Raw genomic sequence first — 25,708 nt, 5'->3', positions numbered from 1 at the left:
CTCACCTGACACTAATTCAGTTACCATCGTTAGTCAATCCAACAAGTTTTTTTGGATTCTTACCGTAAAATGACATCAGGATAAATTCTGTACAGGATTCTAATTATAATAGAGTATAATACAATATAGTTCTTCCCTTATGAGGGTCTAATTGTTAATAACAATTCACTAAGGTATTTAATTATCAGTAGAATTTTTAAAGGAATTTAATGTGTTGTGTGATACATATTAATCTGCCATTTAACTTTATTTCACTATAATTTTTTTAGATTATATTTTTCATGGATTTTTTTCATACTTCTTTAAGGCATGAACAAGCCATAGGTGTCAAAGTGCTCTAATTTTGTCTGTGTTCAGAACTTTTTTTTTCCCCTCTAATTCAGTTTAGAAGCATGCTGAAAATGTCAACTACTATAAAATCATTCTGCAGTAACCTAATCCTTTGGATATCCAAATAAACAAGAAAATTGTGTATTTTCAAATGTGGCAATAAGGCTTTAAAATTGTGTCTGAGAAATTCTTAAAGATATTTTCACATTCTCAATTGCATCCATCCACCCCCAAGTTAAAGTTCTGGGGATTTTTGTCTCCTCTACTTCCTGGGTTACCGTTTGCATTTCTATATGCTAAATGATGATGATAGGTTGTGCTTTCTCAATTACCACTCAAACACAAAAGATTCATAATTTCTGGGAAAATTACAGAAGAATAAGTAAAACTTCTAAAGCCAGGCAGTCTCTTATTCACTCTAAATAAATTTCTTCCTTGATGTGTTCCTGAGTTGTTTCATCTTTGAAAAGCAAATTACAAAAAGCCTCTTTAGCACCTTCCAATGACAATGTAGTAAAAAAGAGTAACAACATAAAACACTTGGTCTTTAAAATTATTATGTAATACTGTTGTAGTTACCATAGCCACTAGAGACTAATTGAGCACAATTATGCAGAATCATTGATTTTTAATTTTTTGTACTTAAACACATATCTATTTGCAGGTGTTGATATCAGCCCCCCCCCCATGCTAAGTGTCTTCTGGATACAATCATCCTATTAGACTCTGACATGATTAGATTGCTGTTGTTGAGTGTCTCAGTTATATAAGTCTGTCAACTGCCAGTGAGGACGGATAGTTTGAATCTTGCAATTAGTCAGTCAGCAAAAATGCATCATGCCATTTGTCTTAATGTGGTCAATTTTGTTTTATAGCATTAGATAAACATAGGAAAGGAAGACACTAATCTGGTCAAGTTATTCCATAATACTGTGAAACTACGAGTAGAATAATTTTAACTTTTCTTTATCGAGGGAATGGAGGGTTCATCCTTTGAGGTCTATAGTAAAAGTGAATGCATTGAGAAAACTGTGGCAAGTTTTGATTAAATATAAGTATACGTCAAAAGTTCCAGATTATAAATACTTAAAGGATATTTAAAGGTAAGATATCTGAATTTAAAAAAAACCTGTGTGTGTAGTGTTACTATATTATCTGGTTTTTCAAAGACAATATCTATAGTGTTACTGTAGAGATAAATACTACTTCTGAAAAAAATTATTTGTCCCTCCATCCAAAAGGGAATCGGTCTGTGCATATTGGGGAATTCCTATGTGACCAAAAAGGCCTAGTCAGTGATTTTGATCATGGTGTGTCCCTCTGTTGTACCCTACCAATCAAGAGATTTGGTGAATTCAAACTACATAAAAATCTACACAGTGGAAATTATCTTCACGAAATTGCATTTAAACTAGTTATAACTGATAGTAATCGAAGACCTTAGTTTCTATAGAGGATTGGAAATGCGTTCTCTAGGACAATTTCATCTTCACGAGTTATATCATAACATTAACTCTTACCTAGAAGGTTCTGTCCATCTTCTGGCTGATTACCCAGGTTGGAGCTGGAGCTTTATAGGTGAGAATATAATCAGTTAATTTGACAAAAAATCCTGAACAAGAAATCTCTTCAGGTACCTCTCTGTTTTTAATAGCCACACCATTTGGCAAAGATGTATGTCTTCCTTTAGGCAATGTGTGTATGTATGACATTTACGTATAAATAAATGCCATGAGTGTTCAGTATGATTCATAAAATATTTGTTGGCAATAAACTGGAGTTTATAAATAGCATTTATTTTTAAAGATTTTTTTTCTTCTACTTAATGTAATCTATAACATTTAAGGGCTTTAAATTGTCTTGAAGTGGAAAAAACTTAAGTGCTTTTCCTAGCTTTGTGTTGGGTTCCAAATTTACCTGCAAAACCATTTGATTATTTTAGTAATGTATGCTATTTTTAGAAGAATAAGGCAATAAGAACAAGCAAGGAGAGACAGACACATAGAAAGAGAAAAAAAATTTAAACACTTTTAAATCTTAGTACCAAAATAATGATTTTAACATTTAAGTATATAGTCTCCTTTTATTTTATAAACATGAGGAATTACATAGTACATTATAAATGCTTTATTATATATGTAACACTTTTATATATAAATTATATACACTAATATTTACTTCAATAAAGAGATAATGAGTCATTTTTAAGCCAATTATATGAACCTTCCTTTCTACACTTAACTGGGTTTTACCCATCTAAGCCATATGCAATCTCTTTGGACCCAGGGAAACCAAAATAGAGGATTTTCAGAGAAGATGCAGTAATTAGTTTGGAATGTTGGGTGGCAAGAAGTGAGTGTTTAGACTGAAAAGGTAGCTGTGGGAGGTCTTGATGCCAAGCCTAAGAGATTATTCTTTATTAACTCTCTGAGTTTTCTTGAAATTTTAAGAGCTGGCAACAGAGAAAGGGAGATTAAACTTTGTAGTCTATAGTTAGACTATATTTTGTACAATGTAAGATTATCTACAAGGAAAAAAAATCATTTACTTTGGTAAAAAACTTCTGGGTCAAGTTTATAGACAACATAGATTTTTACTGGGCCTCTTTTTAATGACTACATTAAAGTCAAGTCTTGTAAAATGGCCTGGAATTAACAGAGTTGTTTTTTTTGTTTTTGTTTTTTTCCTTTCTAAAAGTGCTAGAATTCAAACTCCTTTTTCAGAAACTAACAAAGACTTGATGCTACTTAGTATTTGGTTGCTAATGGGTGCTAATGGGAGCCTTTGAGAGTGTCTTTGAAAAGACAAGTTAAATTGCCAAGTTTGTTTGTTGGTTTTCATATTTCTCTCCTTCCAGTTCTCATTACAAGTAGATTCAGGAAAATAAATGAACTACAATGAGTAATTCTAGGAAGGTACTTAGAACTGTTTGTTAACTACTAGAATAGCCTAGTTAAATACTTTGAATGAATGACAGTTAAGTTTATTTTGGTACATTAATCTCCTTGATATCTAGAGTTCCCCCAAAAAGTTCAGCAGAGAGGGTACCCTAATGAAAACATTCTTTGGCAACAAGAGATATTTTTATGCTGTCCTTATAGTCAGTGATGTAGGAGAGATGTTACAGTTCGAAGCTGATGGTCAAGAAAGAATTCTTGAGATGTCTTTGGTCCAAAAAGGTGGTTTTATTAAAGTACAGGGACAGGACCCATGGGAAGAAAGAGCTGCACCTTGGTATGAGGAGTGGCCCTCCTCATGTTGTGAGGGGATTAAGTAAGGATAGTGTAAGTCTCCCAGGTATTTTAGAAACAAGGTTTCCAGGATCCTGAGGGGGCTAGCTATTGTTGGGAAAGGTCATTTATTACTGTTTCTTAAAAACTCAGTCATAAGAACCTTCAGGTGTATATCCGTAGGTCATATGCTTGAAGGATGATCTCCAGCATATATCTTGAGGGGTAGAGATAAAAGAAGTTTCCAAAGGAATTTTTATATGTTAAAGTAGACATACAGGATCCTGGGTGGAGGGTCAGGCTAAAGTTGCCTTTTGCCCTTAGCAAAGTATTAACATCGAGGCAGCTGAGTTCCTAGACAAATATCACTCTACCTGATTCAAGGGCTTGTCACTGGGCTGTAAGTAGTAAGGAAATTTAATAATTTTTCTTCTGCTGTTGTTTCCCACATCAGTCAGGACATGTTTTATGGAGGTCTCTTTGGAGGTCTCTTTGGAGGTCTCTTTGGAGGTCTCTTTATGGAGGTGATTTCTTTTTTCTTTTTTTTTTTTTTTAAAGATTTATTTATTTATTTATTCAACAGAGACAGAGACAGCCAGCGAGAGAGGGAACACAAGCAGGGGGAGTGGGAGAGGAAGAAGCAGGCTCACAGCGGAAGAGCCTGATGTGGGGCTCGATCCCAGAACGCCGGGATCACGCCCTGAGCCGAAGGCAGACGCTTAACCGCTGTGCCACCCAGGCACCCCTGGAGGTGATTTCTTTGACAACCCAATATTTTGTTTTGTTTTGTCTTGAAATCACAATTCAATATAACTTTAGCTGCTGAATTGAGTCTGGAATCCATGTTCTCTGCCTTTTAAAGCCAAACTCTGAGAAAGTACTAAGTCTCAAGTTTCTTGAGGATGAAATCATAACTTAATGAAAACGAAACCATTGCTATAGGCTGCATGTTTGTGTCTCCCCCAAGTTCATATGTTGAAACACTAGGCCTCCTGTGATGGTGCCTGGAGGTGGGACCTTTGGGAAGTAATTAGGTCATGATAGTGGAGACCTCATGATGGGATTAGTGCCCTTATGAAAAGTGACAGGATAGAGCTTGTTTCCTCTCTTTCTTCTCTCTGCCATATAAAGTCACAGCAAGAAGATGGCCATTTGCCGACCAGGAAGGGGACCCTCACAGAACAGTGGATCTGCTGGCAACTTAGTCTTGGATTTCTCAGCCTTCATAACTCGGATAAGTGAGGGGCATCCAGGTGGTTCCACTGGTTAAGCTTCTGACTTTTGATTTTGGCTCTGGTCATGATCTCAGAGTCCTGGGATTGAGCCCCACCTCAGGCTCCCTGCTCAGCGGGGAGTCTGCTTCTCCCTCTCCCCCTGCCCCTCCACCCCACATATGCTCTGTCTCTCTCTCTCAAATAAATAAATAAAATCTTAAAACAAACAAACTCCAATAAGTGAATATTTGTTTTTTAAGCCACTCTATAAATGATGATGTATTTAGCGGCTCAAACTGACAGAGACAACCATGTATCCAAAAATATATCCAAAAATAAATAGACCTAGGATTGCCATGATAATGACTGACACTTATGTGGTACTTAATAGTATTAAATATAATCTTACCCTTTTAAGGGTAAGAATACATATGAGGTGTGTGTGTGTGTGTGTATCCATCTCTATCTATATATCCTTTAAATTTCTTTTACATCTGTCAAAAGTAAAAGCTTATACTATCCCCAGAAAACAGACCACAGAAACCATAAGTAATCTGTGAAAATCATATAGCTCTAGGAGTCATGGTGCTAAAAATGAAATGCGAGCATCCTGACTCTGTGGTGTAGGGTGAAAGCACTACAGTGTACTGCCTTGGGCTGGGTTTTTCTGGGCTAGCAAATATTTTGCTGTATGGGTGGCAGGTGGAAAATAAGGTGGAGGGGACTGTGTATGGAGAGACATGATGAGAAAAATGGATAAGCATTTAGGGAAAATGATGGAATTAGGAACGGAGGCATTAAAGTTGATTTTTAAATTCTACTTAAAATTACCATTTTGTGATTATTCTAACCATAGAGCTTGACTTTGGTTAAAGTGATTCATTATTTCTGGCCCAGGATATCATTATGCATTCAAGAATTTAGGCCTTAAAAATGATAGGCTTAGCTCAAAGCAGAATGTATAGGTGACTTGAATAATCTGACTCTAGGTAAATTGTAATCAAGCAGAGCTTTTTAAATGTTTCAAAAACTTTAAGGACATCTTGAATAATTACTGGTAGTTAATATTTCTTTTTTTTTTTTTAAGATTTTATTTATTTATTTACTTGACAGAGAGAGAGACAGCCAGCGAGAGAGGGAGCACAAGCAGGGGAGTGGGAGAGGAAGAAGCAGGCTCCCAGTGGAGGAGCCTGATGTGGGGCTCGATCCCAGAACGCCAGGATCACATAACAACTGAGCCACCCAGGCACTCCTGGTAGTTAATACTTCTAAACTTCACTTAATTTCTTTCCTGTAGCTTTTATTAAGAATTGATAATGTGGGGCAGGAGCACCTGGGTGGCTCAGTCAGCTAAGTGGCCGGCTCTTGATTTCAGCTCAGGTAATGATCTCACGATCCTGCGATCAAGCCCCATGTCAGGCTCCCCGCTCAGTGGGGAGTCTGCTTGTCTCCCTCCACCTCTGTCCCTAACCCTGCTCTCTCTCTCTCTCTTTCTCTCTCTCAAATAAATAAGTCTTTAAAAAAAAGAATTGATAATGTGAAATCAACCATGGATTCTTCTGGAGTCACTTTGGGGACCTTGTTAAATAAATCAGGCATTGGGGAGCATAGCTCCAAGAAACCAGTAAATGCTCTTTAATTATTAAAAGTTATCCAGTGCATTTTTTTCTTCTAAATGTATCACTTTACAAATAATTGTTTTAAAAGAGCTAATTTGCGTATGTTTTAAGTGAGAAAAATAGTGATCAACTTTTCTTCTGAGGAGCTTCTCTTTGATAAACTGTGCTTATTATTGGTTCAAGAACACTTTTATATTGGCTAGTAGATGGCTTCTGTGCATTTGGGGTCTTAAGCATTTGGGAGTGAGCAAAATGTAGATAATTTAATCCTCACAGCAGCCCTATGAGACTGATATTGAGATTTCCATTTTGAAGATGACATAGAATGAGGTAGAGCTGAATTAAGTGAACTTTTAAAATGTTACCCTGAGTGGTAAATTTCTAATTACAATTCAACTCTTTTCTAAATACAAAACTTCTATTGTTCATTCCTGGGCCTTATGTTTTTGTGTTTTTGTTTTTGAAGTAAGTTTTAACTTATGTGGACAATTTTTATGGTCTTTCCTATCTTCCCTGGGAGGCTCCTTATAAGAATAAAAATATAGGACTGTGTGGGTTTTTCAGATTGTTCTTTGGATTCTTGGTTATTTCTTCCATGGCCAAGCCACAGACACTGGGGATACAAAAATATTATAGAAGGAATTAAATCTGTCCAGAATTTTTTTAATCTAAAAAATATATGTTTATTTATTTACTCCTATTTGTCCAGAAATTTTTGGTTAGATTACTTCTTCATCAGCCTCTACAATTTATTGAAATCCCAGTTCTGGGTGACTGGATTATGAGTTTATATTTCATGTCATTCTGCTGGTCATATGCTATCTTAGAGTTTTGTTTTGTTTTGTTTTACTTGAACTCACGGAGGAGAATTAAATCCTTAAAAGGTAAACCGAAGTTTGTTTATATTTCTAGAATTCAGCACCGATTCATCCAGTGTTATGGACCTTTTCACAAGCCCCAGTATTCTCTTCACAACTAGATTTTAAACATCTTCAGGGCACGGATAGCATATTTTTACATTGTCTTGTATATGTACTGGATACAACTCAGAATACTTTTTCAAATGCTTCTTCAGTTAGATTTTTTTTTTCAAAGATTTTATTTATTTATTTGACAGAGATAGAGACAGCCAGTGAGAGAGGGAACACAAGCAGGGGGAGTGGGAAAGGAAAAAGCAGGCTTCCAGTGGAGGAGCCTGATGTGGGGCTCGATCCCTCAACGCCGGGATCACGCCCTGAGCCGAAGGCAGATGCTTAACGACTGTGCCACCCAGGCGCCCCTTCAGTTAGATTTTGCACTGTAATTCATTTTGAAGACTTTCCTGACTCTTTAAACAGTGGGAGGCAAAATTAAACCTACTGGACATATAAAAGGGCTATGCATTTGAAAACTTGGTTGTCTGGTGTCCTCTAGAGAGCTATCAGAAAGAAGAGATATCAGAAAGGAAGCTCTAAGGGACATATTCTGCAGAATTTGTAACCAGTGATAGACCAAACATTTCAAAGGAGTAATACATCTAAGTGAGAATAGAGGAGTTTGAATCAGACCAAGAGAAAAAGGTTTTTCAATTGGCACGTGGTTCTCAGACCTGGATTGGTTGGAGCAGGTCAGGGTTCCATTTGATATTAAGCTTAGAAACGGTTGTTTTTCACTTGGCATTTGCTGTATTAAAACAACATTACAAATGGATGCATCCAATTAAAGATGCCCAAGTACCACAGTTCCTTTACAACTATGAAGGAATTGGGGGATAATAATTCCTCAGTACATTGAGGCTGCAAAAATTTTATTTGATGCTCTCTATATGGAATATCATTACTCATGGGTCCTTGGTTTTAAAATAAACATCAGACATGGGGAAGTCATTAAAAGACAGCAAAACTTTACGAAATATAATATCTCATGTGTAAGTTTATGTACATAACCCCTCTATATAAACATTAAGTGTGTGAGCTTGCATAAGATGTAAGGAGGCAAAACTGACTTTTAGCTGTGTTTATATAAAACAGATAATTTCATGATTACATTTCTTATTCTGTGTGTCACTTACAGTATTTCTTCTCACAGTTGTTGGACAACAAGCTTTGACATTTTAAGAGCCTACAGATGTCATAATTAAACTTAGTAATCAGTCTAGAAATAAACACATAAATAACAAGGGATCAAAAGGTCGGCAATACGGCATGGCATAAACAGGAATCCCAATGTTTGCTCCTAATATGAAAAAAATGCATTCTGCAGTTCAAAGCATGTCATTCTTCACATATGTTCCAATGAAATATGAAAGAGGGAAAACTCTCTCCAAATGATTAATGTAACATTTTACAAGGACATATGGATGTTCTTAGAATTTCATGGGGGAAGGGGAACTTACCTGGAATCAATTATGGGAAATTTGGCAAAATAGAAGTGAAATATTCATTCGCTCTTCTTCTTATAATTACTCAACATGTGTTATAAGAATTTTAAAAAATCCGACAGAATAAGATGAGGGTAATTTCAGTCAATGGGAATTAATTGTCTTCAGATGATCGCATGACAAAAAAAGACTTACTCAGGTTTTGGAACTGATTTTGAAGGACAGGTTTCAGTGTATGCTGAGTAAAGCTTGAGCCCAGGCACTGTCTTTGCCCTGAAGTTTTCTCAGACCCTCCCCAAGTGGTGGTGTTTCTCTCAGGTCTTGTGCTGCTTCAATCCATATACATGGACGTACTTCTCTGAGAGGAACATTCACGGAATTGTTTACCCGTCTATCCCACCAGACTATGAGGGTCTTGAAAGCAGCGACCTCTCTTATGATACATCTTTGTATCCCCAGTTATTTCTGATATATCAGGTGCTTCTTCTTTGATAGACTGCTAGGTCAGGGCTGAGAGACACAACAGGTAAAGAGTAAAAATTTAGAATTCAATGAAAAAAAGTGAATAAGTTCATATGTTAGTGAATGAATGTTGCACAGATATTTACTTATTTTGATTGAAGACTTCTTATTTCAATCACTAGGGAATGTTGAAATTGTACTCTTTCATAGGAATAAAATAATACTTTAAAGCTTTTTTTGTTAAAAAATAATGTAGTTTCTTTCAATGCTGCAGATGGGTTTAATTAACAAAAAATTAAGATTACCATAATACCTTTAATATCTTCATATTATCCTTACAGTTCAGCCTTAAATAACAATTAAGACTTTAAAGTAAGTGTGTGACACGGTTCTGCCCTAAATATAAGTTAACATTGCAGGTAAAATTAGGCAATAATTAAAAATGTGCAGAAGTCAGAATTGCCATTACTCAGTTAAGGATAAATGTATTTTTTAAAGATTTTATTTTTTAAGTAAGCTCTACACCCAACATGGGGCTTGAACTCAGAACCCCCCAGATCAAGAGTCGCATGCTCTACCCACTGAGCCAGCCAGGTGCCCCAAGGGTAAATATTAATTATAGAAAGTATAAAGTTTTGCCATGTAACTTTTTCTAAGTCTACTAAAGGATTTGAGATTTTTAGGAATTTAGGAGTTTAAGGTAAAAGAGGGGAATAACCCCCCACAATGTTGTTGGAATGCAAGAAATATTATTTAACGGTGCACAGGTCAGCACAAATTTCCCTTGGGTCAAATCTAACCACACCCAAAGCTGAAAATATTTACTCTCTGGCCCTTTACAGAAAAAGTTTGACTACAAGCAGTCCATTTGATTTTTACACATGTTTTTAAGTGCTAGGCTTCAGTATTTCTCCCTGTCCCCCCCTCAGTTAGATATTTTAAACTTAGCAAATGTCTGAACTTTATTTCCAGTTTAGATTGCAATGTGGTGAGTAGTCAGTGATGAGGCACCTTTATGAGGAAGAATAGGAGAAAAGGCTGTATTGCTTTTAATAGCTGTGACTCCCTTTATGTTTGTAGGTATTTATCAATCCAAACTGATGAGGAAATAGGAAGAGTTCACATTGCCTTCTGGTGTCAAGGAATATATGGTACAGGGACATCTGGAAAATGGGTTTTGGTGGATTTAAAAAAATGTTATTAGTGGTTTGGTCAAATATTTTCTTGTATGAGTATTACATCAACCACAGAATACTTTGTCCTGAGTCTTTTAGAAGAGCTTTTTGGCTATTTATATGACCTTATAAACATATAGAATGAAAAGTACTATGACAATCCACTGATACATTGCCTTGTTGAGAATATGGTTTCCATGCCAAGAACAACCATGAAAAATTGCATAATATCTCTGTAGCACAGCTAATCACTGTTCAGTTGTGTGCCCATCAGTTGATCTTTTGGAGGAATTAAGGGAAATTCAAAAGAAAGATTATCCTGTGCAAACAATGAGAGCTTAGATATCTTGCCTACTGGCCTAAGGTCTCTCCATCATTCCTGTAGGGTTTACTTTTTGTATCAGGAGTTAATTAAGGTGAAACATGAGGTAATTAGGGATAATCCTCCTGGCCTCCTGCTGGCCTGTTGCCTCCTAGGCCATTACCTACACCCAACTCTTCACAGTTTAAGAAAGAAAAGCAGATTTTTGTAAAAGTGATGCTCCTGCTTTTTTATGACGTGAATTCTCATCTTTAAGACAACTTTTTTAAAATAGCGCCTTTACTTGGTAAAGTGTAAAAATGTTTATCCTCTTCTTGAGTTTTGATTTAAAAAGAAAGGGGCGCCTGGGTGAGTCAGTCAGTTGAGCACCTGACTCTGGGTTTCTGCTCAGGTCATGATCTCATGGGTCCTGGGATGGATCCCTTCTTCGGTCTCCGTGCTCAGCAAGGAGTCCGCTTGAGATTCTCTCCCCCTGCTTCGCCCTACACTTGCTATCTCTCGATCTCTCTCTCTCTCTAAAATAAATAAATAAATCTTTAAAAAAGGAAAAAAGAAACAGAAAAACAGATTATTATATTAATACATACCTGGTCACTGGCAGGATTATGGAGTTAAACTTGTTCACTTTGCATGTTACTAACAGATGAAATGAAATCTACACCAGTTTGAATCTTTAGTTTTGATTATGCTGAAAATTTATGCTTTTCCCCAAACCCCCAAATTATATTCTTTGTACAGATGTGTCAGTGAATTGTGCAATTATAATTATAATAGTAATTGTATGGGGGCGATGAGGAGAAATGAAAAATAAAAGTAAAATTTTTCCTTGAATTACATCCAGGTATTTTATCTTTGAGGAACATTCTAGTCTTTATAATGTAGTAAACAAATATACCAGGTAGTTAACTGACTTTTCAGAATACATACACCTCTGTGTGTTTAGTATGTTTGTTCCATGATAAGTTTTTATATGAGTGTGTTTTCTGTGCGTGTGTGTGTGCGCACGCGCATGTGTGTGTTTAACTTTTACCTTTTCAATAAAGGAAAGAATAAAAAGATTTAATGTCCTTGTTGAGCTTTTCTAAGTTGAAAGGAAAACGCGTGCCCCTTTATACATACCCTCACCTCCTAATTTACCAACCATATTAGAATCTGTACTCTTACCAAGAGGCATTTTATTACGATGTTCAGATTTTAGAATTGACAGACCCCCATATTAATTAAATGGCAAATTGCTAGTAAGCAGTCATGACATTTATAAAGGAGGGCATTTATAGAAGAAGTAAAATCTTTTCTGCCATATTTTGTAATATCCTATCAGATTCTGGGCTTAAAAACCTGTTACCATATCTGGTTTCTCTTCAGATCGTATAAATCTTTCACTTTTTACTAAAGATTTCCGTGGAGAGGAACAATTCTGAGTGTTTACCCAATTTTTTGAGGCCTCGCGTATGCAGGGCTTAAAAAAAAATAAAAACAAACCTGTTACCATAAATTTCATGTTATTGTTGCTGTTTCCTCAATTGCTATCAGAGTTCTCACTTCTAAGCTCCCTTTTCTTTTTAGCTGTGCTTTAGAATTGTTTGTGCTAGCATCTCCAATACATACATGTTTTAAAGTCCTTTACTGAGATTATCATTGCTTCTGCGGAGTAAACCAGTAAAGATTATAGAACAGTTACACAGCAACAAGTTGCTAATTCATATCTTCGGTTTGAAACTCTGAAGCAGTTAATATGTATGTTGGTAGATATGCAACTAAATCATAAACTCTTATTTAGTAGTTAATTTCAAAACCCCCAAGTGTCTGAATCTTACTTTTTTTTTAATGAGAGAGAAAAAAAACCACATCCTTTTCATTCTACAGGTTTTAAGACCAAAGGAAACTGAGGGGAAGATTATTTGTGTTTATTTAGTGAATTTGGCGTCAGCCCCTTAAAGTGGAAGTGGGGCCTTTTCTCCTGCAAAATTGCAAAGAGAGCATTTGCACTATGGCATTTAAGAATATATCAGATGAGATTTTCTATTGATCCGGTGGCAGGCATGAGTGCCCTGAGAGAATAAATGAGCCGCCTTTATGAGGCTCCTTGTCAGCAAGGATTTAGCTGTTTCATTTGCAGATTCCTGTAAATGTTCACCAGATTCATGACCAGTAATTTTCACTGGAGAAGGACTGGACCATGGGTAAGCAAATGCCTCTTTGTCATTAACGGTTTCAAATAGCATTAAAAATGTTCTGGCAGCTCAATTGATTCTGATGAAGCTCTGGAGCCCCATCACAATGTGTCTCTAGCTAATATTTCCAATTATCAGGCCAAGGAAAGGACCAAAGTGAGTAGTGCATAATACACATGCATGCACACACACACACCCCCACGCACACGCACAGGCACAAATTCTGATCACATCATTTTTCATTACAAAACTGAAATTGAAATCTAGAGATGTTAACACTTAGAAGAGCACAGTAAAAATACATGTAACCCAGAAACTACTTCTTACATAATGTATGTCGCTAATCTTTATTTCCTTAATTGGGTTATCTTATAAGTGATCAGTGAATTGCATGCAATAACTAATTTACATGCCCTGTTAGAAATGGTAGCTGTGGTAGCTGTGTAATGATTTTAAGTGTATGTACCAGCGAGTGTACCAACATTGGTTTTGAATTAACACTCGATGCAGAAATCTTCAAAAAATGTGAAGCCATGACAGATAATTAGATAAATACATCTGTCTGTGGAATTTGTTTCTGTATAGAGTTTTCAGCATCTGTGATAACATATAAATTACCTACCCTTAATGTAAGATTTCTATTTCCAAAATTATTATTATTATTATTATTATTATTATTATTATGGCTCTTAAAATTTAATTTAGAAGTATGTTAGAAAAATCTATAGTGCTTATTTTTTTCTTGCCTCTATCGGTTCTGGTATGGGCTGCCTCGCAAGTATGACTGTGTTACATCCAGTACAGTGAAGCTTTCAGTAATTTTTAGTTATCATAAGCACAGAGTAAAAATAAACATATTTGGTACCACTTTCAGGGTTCTCCTGACTCCTGTTACCCATTTATCCCTGTCTCCCAGGAAAGAAGTACCCGTAGGCTATTTGCACATTTGTCCGAAGTCATCCCTGAAGCCCACTCATGCATTGCCGGTGTGGGTACAAAGTAATAAAACCTTTATTGAGGACAAATTAGCAATATGAATTAAATGTCTGTAACCTTAGACCCTAGAATTCCACTTGTGTGAACGTATATTTCAGATAAATTGGTGTGTGCACAAAAATGGCATTTTATGTGCAACGTTATGCATTATAATGTTGTTTTAAATAGCAAAAGATAGTCATCAACTTAAATACAACCAATAGGAGACTTGAAGAAGGCCTTTATGCATTGACACAGGAAGACTCCCAAGATACTTTAATTAGGCAGGAAAAATAATGGTGCTGAATTATACATTCCCATTTTAAACTATTGTTTAAAACTAAGAAAATTGAACTTATAGGTACATATATGAACATGTATGCACATTAGCTCATACATGCACAAACCATACCTGGAAGGACACAGAAGAAATTGATGTATTGTTTGGTAATGGGCATGAGAACTGGGTGAAGCTGAAAGACAAGGCTAGGAGCAAGCCATTTTACAGTGCACTTTAAAAATGTTTTTATACCATAAAAACGCATGCAAAACTGTATTTCATCCTTTATTGTTTCCTTCGTGACCTGATATAGCAAGTTTGAATGTTCCAATTACCTTTTTTCCTCCTCCCCACTTTAGTGATGTTGACTTTGACTGGCTATTAGAAAAACAACCTAAATTCTTATTAGTATGTGGTTGACGGATAGCCTCATACCACCCAGAGATGTGTCTGATATAGAAGAGGAGAGTTGTTAACTCACATGGAATTCTCACTGGTTAAGCTTCAGGCAGTAGATTCTGAAAGCACTTTCCAGGCCGCTGCGTGTGCGTGATCATTTGATTAGAGCGAGCCCAGCTAGCCAGAGACAGCTGTAGGGGCTTTAATCCACATCCCTGACAAAAGGAGGAACATCCACAGCAGTCACAGCCGGCTTTGAACTGGAGATTGATGCCCAGAGGGCTCCCAGGGAACCCCATGTTGGGAAACCAAGAGGGGACAATTGCAGGTACAGAAGGGACAGAGCTGCCAGCTCTGGAGCCAGAGTAGCTTCAATTGTGGTTATGACGTATGTTTTATAAAGACACACAACACATGACATTTGCTTTATGCTGGGATGTTGTTACAAATAAAAGCTGCCCGCTCCCTCTTCAAATTCTACTGACTCAGACCCTGTACAGAAGAACCCGGTTTTGGGTACTGTTGCTCCATGACTGAATCTCTGGGTCAGTTGCTTCCTGGATCCCAGTAAATGGTGAAGAGTGGAATCTCAAACCAGAAGTATTCATTCCTGGAACACTCAAGCTCTGGGCAATCTTTGAGCAGCCAAGGCCAGGGTTCTCTGTTAACGATCTGAAATCTTTGCAAAGGCTCCAAAAGCCCCATCCTGCCAGGACTTTTCCCAGAAATGATTCCCTAATCCATTTCCTGGGGGCTCTCTGCTCGCTCCTGGCCTGGCCCCACACTCCTGTTTTATACTGAGCTAGCATCTGCCCCGGGCACTGAGTTAGTAAAGGGTGTTCCTTTCCCACTGTAGCTAATACCTCTTAGCTTTTGGGGATGAGTCAGTGCAGTAAATTTTCTGAACTGTATGCATTTATTTAAAATTTTTTACCAAGCGTGACTCTGAGCCCAGTACTTTTCTAGGCACTGAGGATTCAGAAGGGAACAAAAGAGATCAAAATATCTCCATGGAGCTTTATTCCTAGAAGTGGATATGACAATAGAGGCAAATAAAGAAACATATTGTTTGGGTGATTGAGTTGTATAACAAGAGAGAAAGCATGAAACACGAGAAAGCATGTGTGTCTGGGGGGTGGGGGGTGAGAAGCTGGGGAGTTGTGATTTCAGATCGAGTGGCCAGGGAAAACCTCCCTGAGAAGGTGAATTTTGAGTGAAGCCTTAAGGGAAATTAAAAAATAATAATAATTAACTATGTTGGGGATGAGGAGTGTGGGTGGAAAATATTCGAGGAAGAGGAGAGAACAAGTGCAAAGGTCCCAAATTAGGAAGTGCTGGGAGTCTTGTGCAAATACAAGCAGCCTGGTCCAGGAGAAGGTAGGCTGAGGGATGAGGTGAGAGTAGTGAGCAGAGGCCAGGTCAGGCACTTCCCCTGGGGACTTCGGCTTTTAGACCAAGCTAGACCACTGAAAGGTTTTGAAGAAGAAGAGACATGATCTGTCTTATGTCTTAAAAGGATTACTCTTGGCATTGAATTGAATTTCCCACATGGGGGCAAGAACTGAGACAGGGAAGGAAGTTACAATGATTCAGGTGAGAACTAACCAGGTCAGGGCAGTGGAAGTATTGAGAAGTAATTAGAATCATATATATTATGAAGCTAAAACCATCAGGATTAGAGAGCTTCTGTGAGATGATGAGAAAAGGACAGGAGTCAAGGATGACTCAGCTTTGATGGGCTAAACTAGAAGAAGGGAATTGGCATTTACTGAAATGGAAAGACTATGAGAGGTGACAGTTTAATGGATAAGTCAAATCTGACATTGTCTGGTTGACATATAACAATGGAGACATGAAGTAGGTGGTTGGAGGTATGAGTCCAAGGAAGAGGTCTGGCTTGGACTTTTGGAAACCTAACAAACAGGTAGTAATTAAAGTCATGAGAGCTGATAAGACTATACACAGAGTTTATGTAGAGGTAGAAGAAATCTCAAGACTGAATTTTGGGTCACTTTATTTTTAAAGGTTGAAAAGATAAAGAGGACCTAGCAAAAGAGAGAGGAAACACAATCTGTTTGATAGCTGGCAGAAAATGAAATGAGTATGTTATCCCTTGGGTAATTGAAATAGATATTTAAAGATGGAGAGAATATTCAACTGTGTCAAATGCTAGTGAAGGGTCAAAGAAGGTGAGCAACAAGAACTGATCATTGGATACCACAACATGGAGGTCATTGGTAACCATTATAAGAGCAATTTTGCTGGAGTAGCAGCAGACAAGTGTTTATTGCAAAGGGTTCAAGAGAGAATGTGAGAAAAGAAATTGGAGACTCTAAGTAAGGAGGTTACTCCCAGAGTTCTGCAGCACAACAGGGAAGAGAGACATGGAGAGTATCAGGAGAGGAAAGCTGGGACAATAGAGGAGTTTTGTTTTCATCTGTTCTTAAAATGGGATAATTAAAAGCTTGTCTGAATGCTTATGGGAATCATCTAGTAAAGAGGGAAAAACTAATGATACAGAAGAGAAAGAGGAAAATTGCTGAAGCAGGTCCTTGAGTGGGCACAAGGAGATGGGAGCTAGAGACAAGTGGAGAAGTTGCTGTACTCTAGACACATAGACAGATCATCCATTCATGAGACAAGGTAGATAATGGGCCCATATATGCAGTTGTATGGGTAGGGGTGGTAGACAGTCGCATATGTTTGATTTTTATAGAGTGCAGTTCATGATGCAAGATTATTTTTTCACATTAATGTTTGAAAAAGAAAATGGAAACACTGGCTTACATTGTTTTGTAGAGGAACAATGAATTGTGTTGAAAGAGAACAGATTTCCAGACAGTGTTGAGATCTCTGGTAATCTATCACATGTGGCTCCTTTCATAGTCAACTTGTATAAATAGAGAATTCCTTTTCCAATCTGGTTTAATTAAACAAAGAAACAGTGAGTGCTGTGATTACTGAGACCCCACCCTGCCTTCAGGGAGCTGCCTATCTGGTGGGACGAGTCCCAAGATACAGTGACCTTTTTTTTTTAAATAAAAATCATGACTGATCACCCCACCCATGGGTTGACAACAGGAGAGAATATTTAACATGAAGACCATTCAGGCATATTCAGGGCATATGTTCACCATTATTGTAATTAGTATCAGATGTTGGTAAGTGCGGACCCAGAGAAATAAACAGTGTTACAGAAGAACAGAAGAGTGAATGTTCAACTTTGCCTGGGAGGTGTGGGAAAGCAAAATTAAGGCTTTGAAAATGACTGAAACAAAAGGAGAACCAGGAATTCAGCTTGGACAGATAGATTAGAGTCATAGTGAATGAGTATGATTCTAAGGAGTGTGGATATTATTCTATAAACATCAACAGTGACATAATCATGTCTGTATTATAGAAAGATATATTTGGTAGCAACGTGGAGCAGGGATTGGTCAAAACTGGAGGTCATAAACCATTCAGTGCCCTCTGCAATAGTCCAGGCAAAATATAATAGGGAGATGACAAGAAAATGGCAATAGAATTGGGGGGAGGAAGGGGTAGATCCTAAAATGATTTTTTAGAGGAAGGGGAAACAGGACTTTGAGACTTATTTGGAAAAAAAAAATAACAATGACCACAAGGTTCTAATTGGGGTAAAATTACACTTTGAGGTCATTTGTCAAGGTCTAGAATACTGAGGATGAGCAGTTTCGGTCAGGAGGTGAGCAAACATAATGAGTTCAGTAGGTGCATGTTCAGTGTTAGATAATTTCAAGCAGCTGGAAAGTCTGGGCTTTTTTTTTTTTTTTTTGACATCTTTCTTTTAGTAGACATTGGGTTTATCATTTGAACTCAACAAAAGAAGAAAAGTAAAATTAGCAGTATGTCGGTGCAATTAAAATGATGTGAAGGACATTCAATACTGAAGAACAAATTCATTCATACCTAGCAAAAGCAAGAGTACCCAGTGTTTTTCATGGAAGGTGACCACATTTTCTTGATTGAATTTTTTTGGTTTTTTATATTGTTCTGTTTTGTTTTGTCAGTTATAGGATTGGCCAGAAATATTTTACTTTCTTCTTTGTTATTATGTATTCACATTCAACTAATCCATTGAGAAAAATAAAACAAACCTGGAAAGATGGCTTGAAAGGAAATGGTAATACACCACAAAGAGGAGAAATAGTTCACTTTTCTTTCATAGATTATGTGACCAGAGGAAAATGCTTTGGGGTATAGTTTTAAGATTTCCAAGAACTTCAATAATGTATACATAATAAATACATCAAGCTCCCTATTGCATTTCCCAAGTCATTAATTATACACCAAGACCATTTAATGACAGAATAGAATGCTTATTTGACCAATCCACAAAGACCACATTGATCTGTATCTTTCTGGTTTATGTAGTTGATATATTATAAAACTTCAAAAATTAGTAAATTCATTTTTAACAAAGAATGCCATGATATGCCACAATATTTTCTTCTGTTTTCTAACTACACGATCATAATATTCTCATACTCAGAAAATGGTACCTATAGTGGCGCCTGGGTGGCTCAGTCGTTAAGCGTCTGCCTTCAGCTCAGGGCGTGATCCCGGAGTCCTGGGATTGAGCCCCACAGCGGGCTCCTCTGCTGGGAGCCTGCTTCTTCCTCTCCCACTCCCCCTGCCTGTGTTCCCTCTCTCGCTGGCTGTCCCTCTCTCTGTCAAGTAAATAAATAAAATCTTTAAAAAAAAAAAAAAAGAAAGAAAATGGTACCTACAGAAGGTAGATTTCACATGAATTTGATATTATTATTTTTATTGTGACATCAGTACTCAAAGCAATGCTTTTTTTCCTAGAAACTTGGAGCTAAATTTAATGAATAATCATGGCAAATACATTAACTGCTTTTATTGTTAATATATTTACAATTTTCTCATTTTACCGGTTTTTTAAAAAATTTTCTTTTCAGTTCTAATATTTTTATTAAATAAATGGCTTTATTATATATTAATGTGCTTTGGGTTTTTTTTGTTTGTGTTACAGAATATTTTGGCAGCAAAAAAAATTAAAGAAGGACCATATGAACATATAAACTGAATTAAGAAATAAGCCCTGTTGCTATGCCAGTTTTTTTGCTTGTTTATTTCACTTTTAATCTCACCTTGGACAACATTCATAGCTCACTGAAACTAACATCCTTCTATGATTTGCAGACCTGTAGAGAGGTAGATGAAAAAGTCACAGCAGCCTTTTTGGCAGTTCTGTTGTCTGAAGTGATGGCAGCTTGGTCTAGCGTGGGGTGGGTAGAGTACCGGAGCAGCAATTTTGTTGGTGTTCTTTAATCAGCCTTCCCTTATTCAAAGGGGGCTCTACTCTTATTATAGCACCATAATTTTGCAACTTATTGGGTACATCTATATCCCAAAGCAAGTGTACACTTTTATTGCAGATATAAATAGTAACCTTTCTAGTTATATGGTATTTTTTATTAAGCATGGCTCAACTTACCAAAGATAGCTTAAAATTAACTTAATAATATTAAATTTTACAATTTATAATTTATTCTATTACTTTCATTTATATTTCTCTCTTTTTTTTTTTCATTTTATTTCGAGAGTCACACTCCAAACATTATTTGACCCCAGATTTCTTTAAGAACACTGAAGAAAAAAGTTGTGTTTGTGTATTCATATGACTGAGACTTCTATGCAAACTACTGTTATACTAGGAGTTAAGGATTTAAAAGGATAAGGCCAACCTGCCTTTTCCAAGAGCTAATAATATGGTAGAGGCAGCCATTTAAACAACACAACACAATTCAATATGTCTGTTGTAGCATTTTATTTTATCTTTTAAAGATTTATTTATTTGAGAGAGGGAGAGAGAGAAAGGGTGCGTGTATGGGGGAAGGGGCAGAGGGAGAGGGAGAGTCTCCCAAGCAGACTCCCTGCTGAGCTCAGGACCTTGAGATCAAAACCTGAGCCAAAACCAGGAGTCAGACGCCTAAGCACCTGCACCACCCAGGCGCTCCATGTCTGTTGTAGCATTTAAAAAAATGATAACAGTGAGAACATCAAGAAAAAATGGTTTAGGGATCAAGAAAGCTTGACCAAAGGTGGCGTGTTCCATATGCCATGAAGGATGAAAGAAGAGCTGTCTATAGTTGGAAGAAAAAGGGTTGGAAGAAAGAAATAATGGGTGCAATTGTTTCCCAGCTGACAGAATAGATTAGCAGAAACTGGGTGGCTTAAAACAGAAATTTATTCCCTCTTTGTTCAGGTAGTCAGAAGTCTGAAATCAAGGTTTGGTTCCTTCTGGAGGCTTTAAGGGAGAAACCATCCCATGTCTACTCATGAAGAATAACAATTTCTCATTATTTATTGTTTTAATTTCTGAAGGAGAAAGAGGCAGAGACTGTAAAGGTCTTCCAAGGGAATGTAAACTCGTATGTGTGGTTTCAGTAATGTTCTGTCATAGGAAAACTTAAATCATACTCTGTCAGCTTGTAGAGTGACATTGACCTATCTAACAGTGTAATGATAAATATTATTAGCAATAGCTATCATGGGGGGCCTGGGTGGCTCAGTGGGTTAACCTTCCGACTTCAGCTCAGGTCATGATCTCAGGGTCCTGAGATCGAGCCCTATGTAGGGCTCACCGCTCAGCAGAGAGTCTGCTTTTCTTTCTCCTTCTGCCCCTCTCCCCGGCTCATACTGGCCTGTGTGTGCTCTCTCTCTCTCTCTAAAATAAATAAATAAATCTTTAAAAACAAAACAAAATAATAGCTATCATGTATTGAATATAGATAAGGGTTTTTCATATATTATCTCATTTAATCTTTACCCTAATGGTAGTACTAGCATGTTTTTGGTAGAGATAAGAAAACTGAAGATAAAGAGGTTAATTAATGATAGTACCTGAAAACACCTACATATGATAAGCAGAGTAATAATAAATTGAACATGAGAACCTATATTACTATAAAAATTGAAAAAAGAAACGAAGAATACATAGACATAAATATTATAACAATAGGGTGGCATATGATTGAAGAAGTGTATTATAGCAACCTACTTTTTAGCACTTTCTGCTTCTGCCTTCTGTAATAAAACCCATTCCACAATATAAAAATATTATATAGCCACTTACTATAACAATAAAAATGAAAGCTACAGTACACATAGCTTTGAGACCCTACTGTTTGGGACTGAGAGCTTTAGCTGGTAAACTCGAGTTTAATATGAAATGCCATTATAAGGAAATTGATATTTGTTAAAAAGGAAATAAACCAAGAACTCCTCTAAAATGATTTCATTTCTATGCTGGGACTAAAGTTTTTGAGCTGCCTTGTCCGGCTGTTATTTCCCAAGTATGATCTCCATATGGACTTCCTGAAAATGGGGGCTGGAGGATTCGTTAAAAATCAGATTACTGTGCCCAGCTCCACACCTTCTGAATCGGTCTCAGGGACCACGATGAGGCAGTCTGCATTTTACACGAAGATTCGGGATAATTCTTTAATACTAAACACTTGAGAACCATTGAACTAAGTTAAATATAGGTACTCAAATTATTCCACCCCATTAAAAAAAAAACCCTATTTCCTTAATTAACTCTTTTATAAAAAGATGATGCTAGTAAGATGGGAGAGAAGACTACAAAATCAAAGAGTGATCTGAGTCCGTAAATTCCCAACTTCAAAGGAGTTGTATTAAGTAAATATCTAAGGTAAATATTTTGCCTGCTACCTTTTGTTAATCAAGTCAGTATGTTTAAAAAGTCACTGTTTTAAATGCTTTTTAATATACCCAAATATGTAGACCTATATGGTATGTGTAGTGTGTTTCTCAAAGCAAAATAAAATTAAAAGGTAGATTTTGGTCTGTCTCTTGCTATTCAGTAAGAAGGGCTCCACCAATAAGGCCAGATTTCCTGGGCACACATCCTTCTGGGAGTGGCTGCTCGCTTTACTTCCCATTTAGCAGCTGTACAACTGGGAAACGTCCAAGAGAATGAAAGCCACCTGCTCCTCTAATGATTTCAGCCAAACGGGTGGGATTGAAGCTTTACCAAATGTGTTGTCTGTCACTCTGATTCAGTTTTTAAAAGGAAATTGAACTGGTCAGATATTCATATAGAAAATATGTGCTGTTAGCTAACTCCTGTTGTGTTTGAGGTTCCTTTCAGGGTACCATGTTCCATGGATTTTGAGATGCCCTCCTAAAGGGAAGAGTAGAGATCGTTTGGAGGTCAAAGTCCCATTAGAATTTCCAACTCACCTCTTTACCCACTTCAGTCTCTTAAAAAGAGACTGCAGGATAGGATATTATAGAAAAAACAAAGTCACAGGCTTTCCTGTGACATAGACGTAGGGTTAGAAGCTGGCCTCTCCCGTAATTTGCTGTGTGGACATGCGCATTTGCCTCTTTGAGCCTTAGTTTTACAATCTGGAAAATAGGGTTATTTTATGGATTAGACGTGTCTGGAAATGTCATGGAACATTTGTTTTCATGTAAATATTTAGTATTATCTTTTTTTTTAGATTTTATTTCTATTTGTGTTTTATATAATTATCTACCCCAGTGATATCTACATCATGACAAAATCGAGAGAAGGTCCATTTCAAGTTTTCTCTCATTTCACCCCAACCTGACCATGTATACCAACTTTTATTTTCCGTCATCGTCTTCAACATTATGCCCTAATACCGTTTGACAGAGGGTGATGCAACGTCAGTATGAATTTGTATGTCAGAATATTTCCATAATAATCAGGGATTAATGCTTTGTAAGGATTAGTTCATATAATAGCATTAATATAAGTAGGGGGAAAAAAACCCACAAAATTTTGCATAACAATTTCAGGAAAATGCTCTATGTAGGCATTTTTTACTGGGCCTCGGGTTTTAATCATCAAAAGCATTGAGCTAGTAAGCACCTTCAGTGTGCATAAGACTATTACAAACTCTAGAAATAAGTTAATTGAAGTGGATATGAAAGAGGAAAATGACAAGTAGAAACAGAAAAATAAAAGTCGATCAATAGGAATTAATAGTAATCCATTCATTCTCTTATATTCAGTAGTTTAAGTAAATATTTTATTATAATGAGAAAATGAAGTATATATAACCTTAAATAATTTTAAGTGTAAAAAAATGTCTAGTGTTAAAGCATGTTATCTTCCCTTCTACATGACGCCTCTAGCTTGGAGCTCATCAAACTGCATTCCAGTCGACTCGAAATATCATGAAATATCAGATCCATGTGCTGATTTGTATTCTTTTGTTTAATGGGCACTTTGCTTTATACTCTTTGGGCAATTTTCACTGCTGAGGTAGCACCACGGAAAACGCTACGATCGGCAGACTAGTTGCCAAAGTCAAGAAGCCATTTAGCTAATTACGGCATCAGTCTTTACAGCTGCCTGTGCGCTCCTGTGGTGCTAACACTTGAAGGCAAAGTCAACTTGGTGCAGACAGGATAGAGGATTAGCAGGGCCTGAGTTGGACATTTTGCACCTCTCACTTCCCTACTAGACCCTCTCTAGCTTTTCATGTCAAGACAGTCTTTCCCAGAAAGAGACACGAAGGCTAAGAAGGAATTTATCACTCGTAGGTCATACCTTTCTGCCCAATGTCGTGGTTATCTTTGCATCTCAAACTCTTCCCGGCACAGATTGGGCATATGGTGGGCATTTAACACACATTTTTTTAAAATGTCTTTTCCATGTCCTTCTAAGATAGAAGTATGACTCTGGAATCAATTTGCTCCCAAACTGCTGTGTCAAAAATGACAGCTCAATGAGATCGAACCACAGAATTATTTAAATAGAACTATGTTTCAGGCACAGATTTTAAAAATATCTTCCTAGTATTTTTCTGCAAAACACAGCTAATGTGTTTCTTTCCATTTATCTGACCTCCCCTCATTGAATTACCCCATCTTTGTTGCAGAAGCCTGCAAGCATTGCTTGGACACTCGCAGTGATTTGCACCTATTTTTCATGGATGTGTCAGCCTATGATTATATAATTATATGACTTTTTATAAAAGCATAGAAGGCTTGGAAAATGATGTGCCCTCATTTTATGAATGCTCAAGTACTCTTTGAATAAAACACTTTACTCGCTTTTAGAGCTATGCCACTGGAAGGCAATCATTGAGTCTTTTATGTAAATTACTATTTTTCATTATTTACTGATTCCCAGTTGCCCCATATATAGTCTAAGTATATTCTCTGTGGCAGTCAGAATGGTATAATCTAGGAGTTAAATGATTAAAAAAGCAGATTTCCTGGGATTAGATGCAATATAATACTATGTTGACATAAATGACTGGCTTCTTTTTTTCCTATTACTTATTAGGCAAAAAGAAAAATCATCACAATGTATGGTAGTTAAGTAAATGATGGTCTGTACTTTTAACCAGTTTATGAAGGAAGATTTCTTCAACTTTACTATTTAGTGTCTACAATGCTATTCAAATAAATCACTTTTAAATGAATTATCATGTCATACTAATTATATATTTAATGAGTAGCTACTATTTCAATTCAGTGATATTCTTCTATAAGAAATGGACCTTTTATGCCATGGGTTTTCAAAGTAATTGCAGAGTCAAGACACAAATACAAAATACAGAACACTAAACACCATAAATAAAAAATTTAAGCAATCACTAAGGTTATACTTGATTGAAATACATGAAATTGCGCATTTTAAACTGTTGTCAACCTAGTATAACTACAAACTTATAATTTTGCCTAATATCCTACTTCCTCTCAATTTCATGTCTCAGTCCTTGTGGGTCCCTCTGCCTGGAAGTTCTCTCCCCACTGTACAGTTTCAGCTAAAGCACAATACGCTCCAAGTATCTTTACTGAAATTCACAGCATGGGTGAGATACTGCATTATTGATTGCATGCCTTTTACATTTAAAATATTTCAATGTGTGGCAGTATCCTAGAGTATGTGTTTTCATATACCCCTACCCCATCCTGGCCCTTCTTCAAAAATAATTCCTCCAGGGTAGTGTCATAACATATTTGTGTCCTTCAGGGTAGATGTCACAGCATATTTGTATCTATAGAGCTTATTAACATGATTGGCATCTGGCCAGGGCCAAGTAAGTGCTGAATGAATGAATATGTGAATATGTTAATAATTCAGTAACAACATATTTTGAACTGGGTGAGGCA

General features: G+C 36.7%; 1 protein-coding gene and 1 non-coding gene across 10 annotated transcripts in view; both read left to right on the top strand.

Annotated features, from left to right (window-relative positions):
• The window catches only part of ROBO2 (roundabout guidance receptor 2), a 581,558-nt gene that overhangs the window by 334,115 nt on the left and 221,735 nt on the right, over positions 1 to 25,708 (top strand). The gene's annotated exons all lie outside the window — the stretch shown is intronic.
• Positions 12,057 to 12,172, top strand: LOC123784447 (U5 spliceosomal RNA). The gene has a single exon (XR_006777443.1). It is a non-coding gene; the product is annotated as a U5 spliceosomal RNA (small nuclear RNA).

The sequence above is a fragment of the Ursus americanus genome, chromosome 4 (genome assembly GCF_024610735.1).
Source record: "Ursus americanus isolate L20-20 chromosome 4, mUrsAme1.1.p, whole genome shotgun sequence".
Classification (NCBI taxonomy): Eukaryota; Metazoa; Chordata; class Mammalia; order Carnivora; family Ursidae; genus Ursus; species Ursus americanus.
Note: the sequence above shows the minus strand (reverse complement) of the source record. Positions and strands in the feature narration are given on the sequence as shown.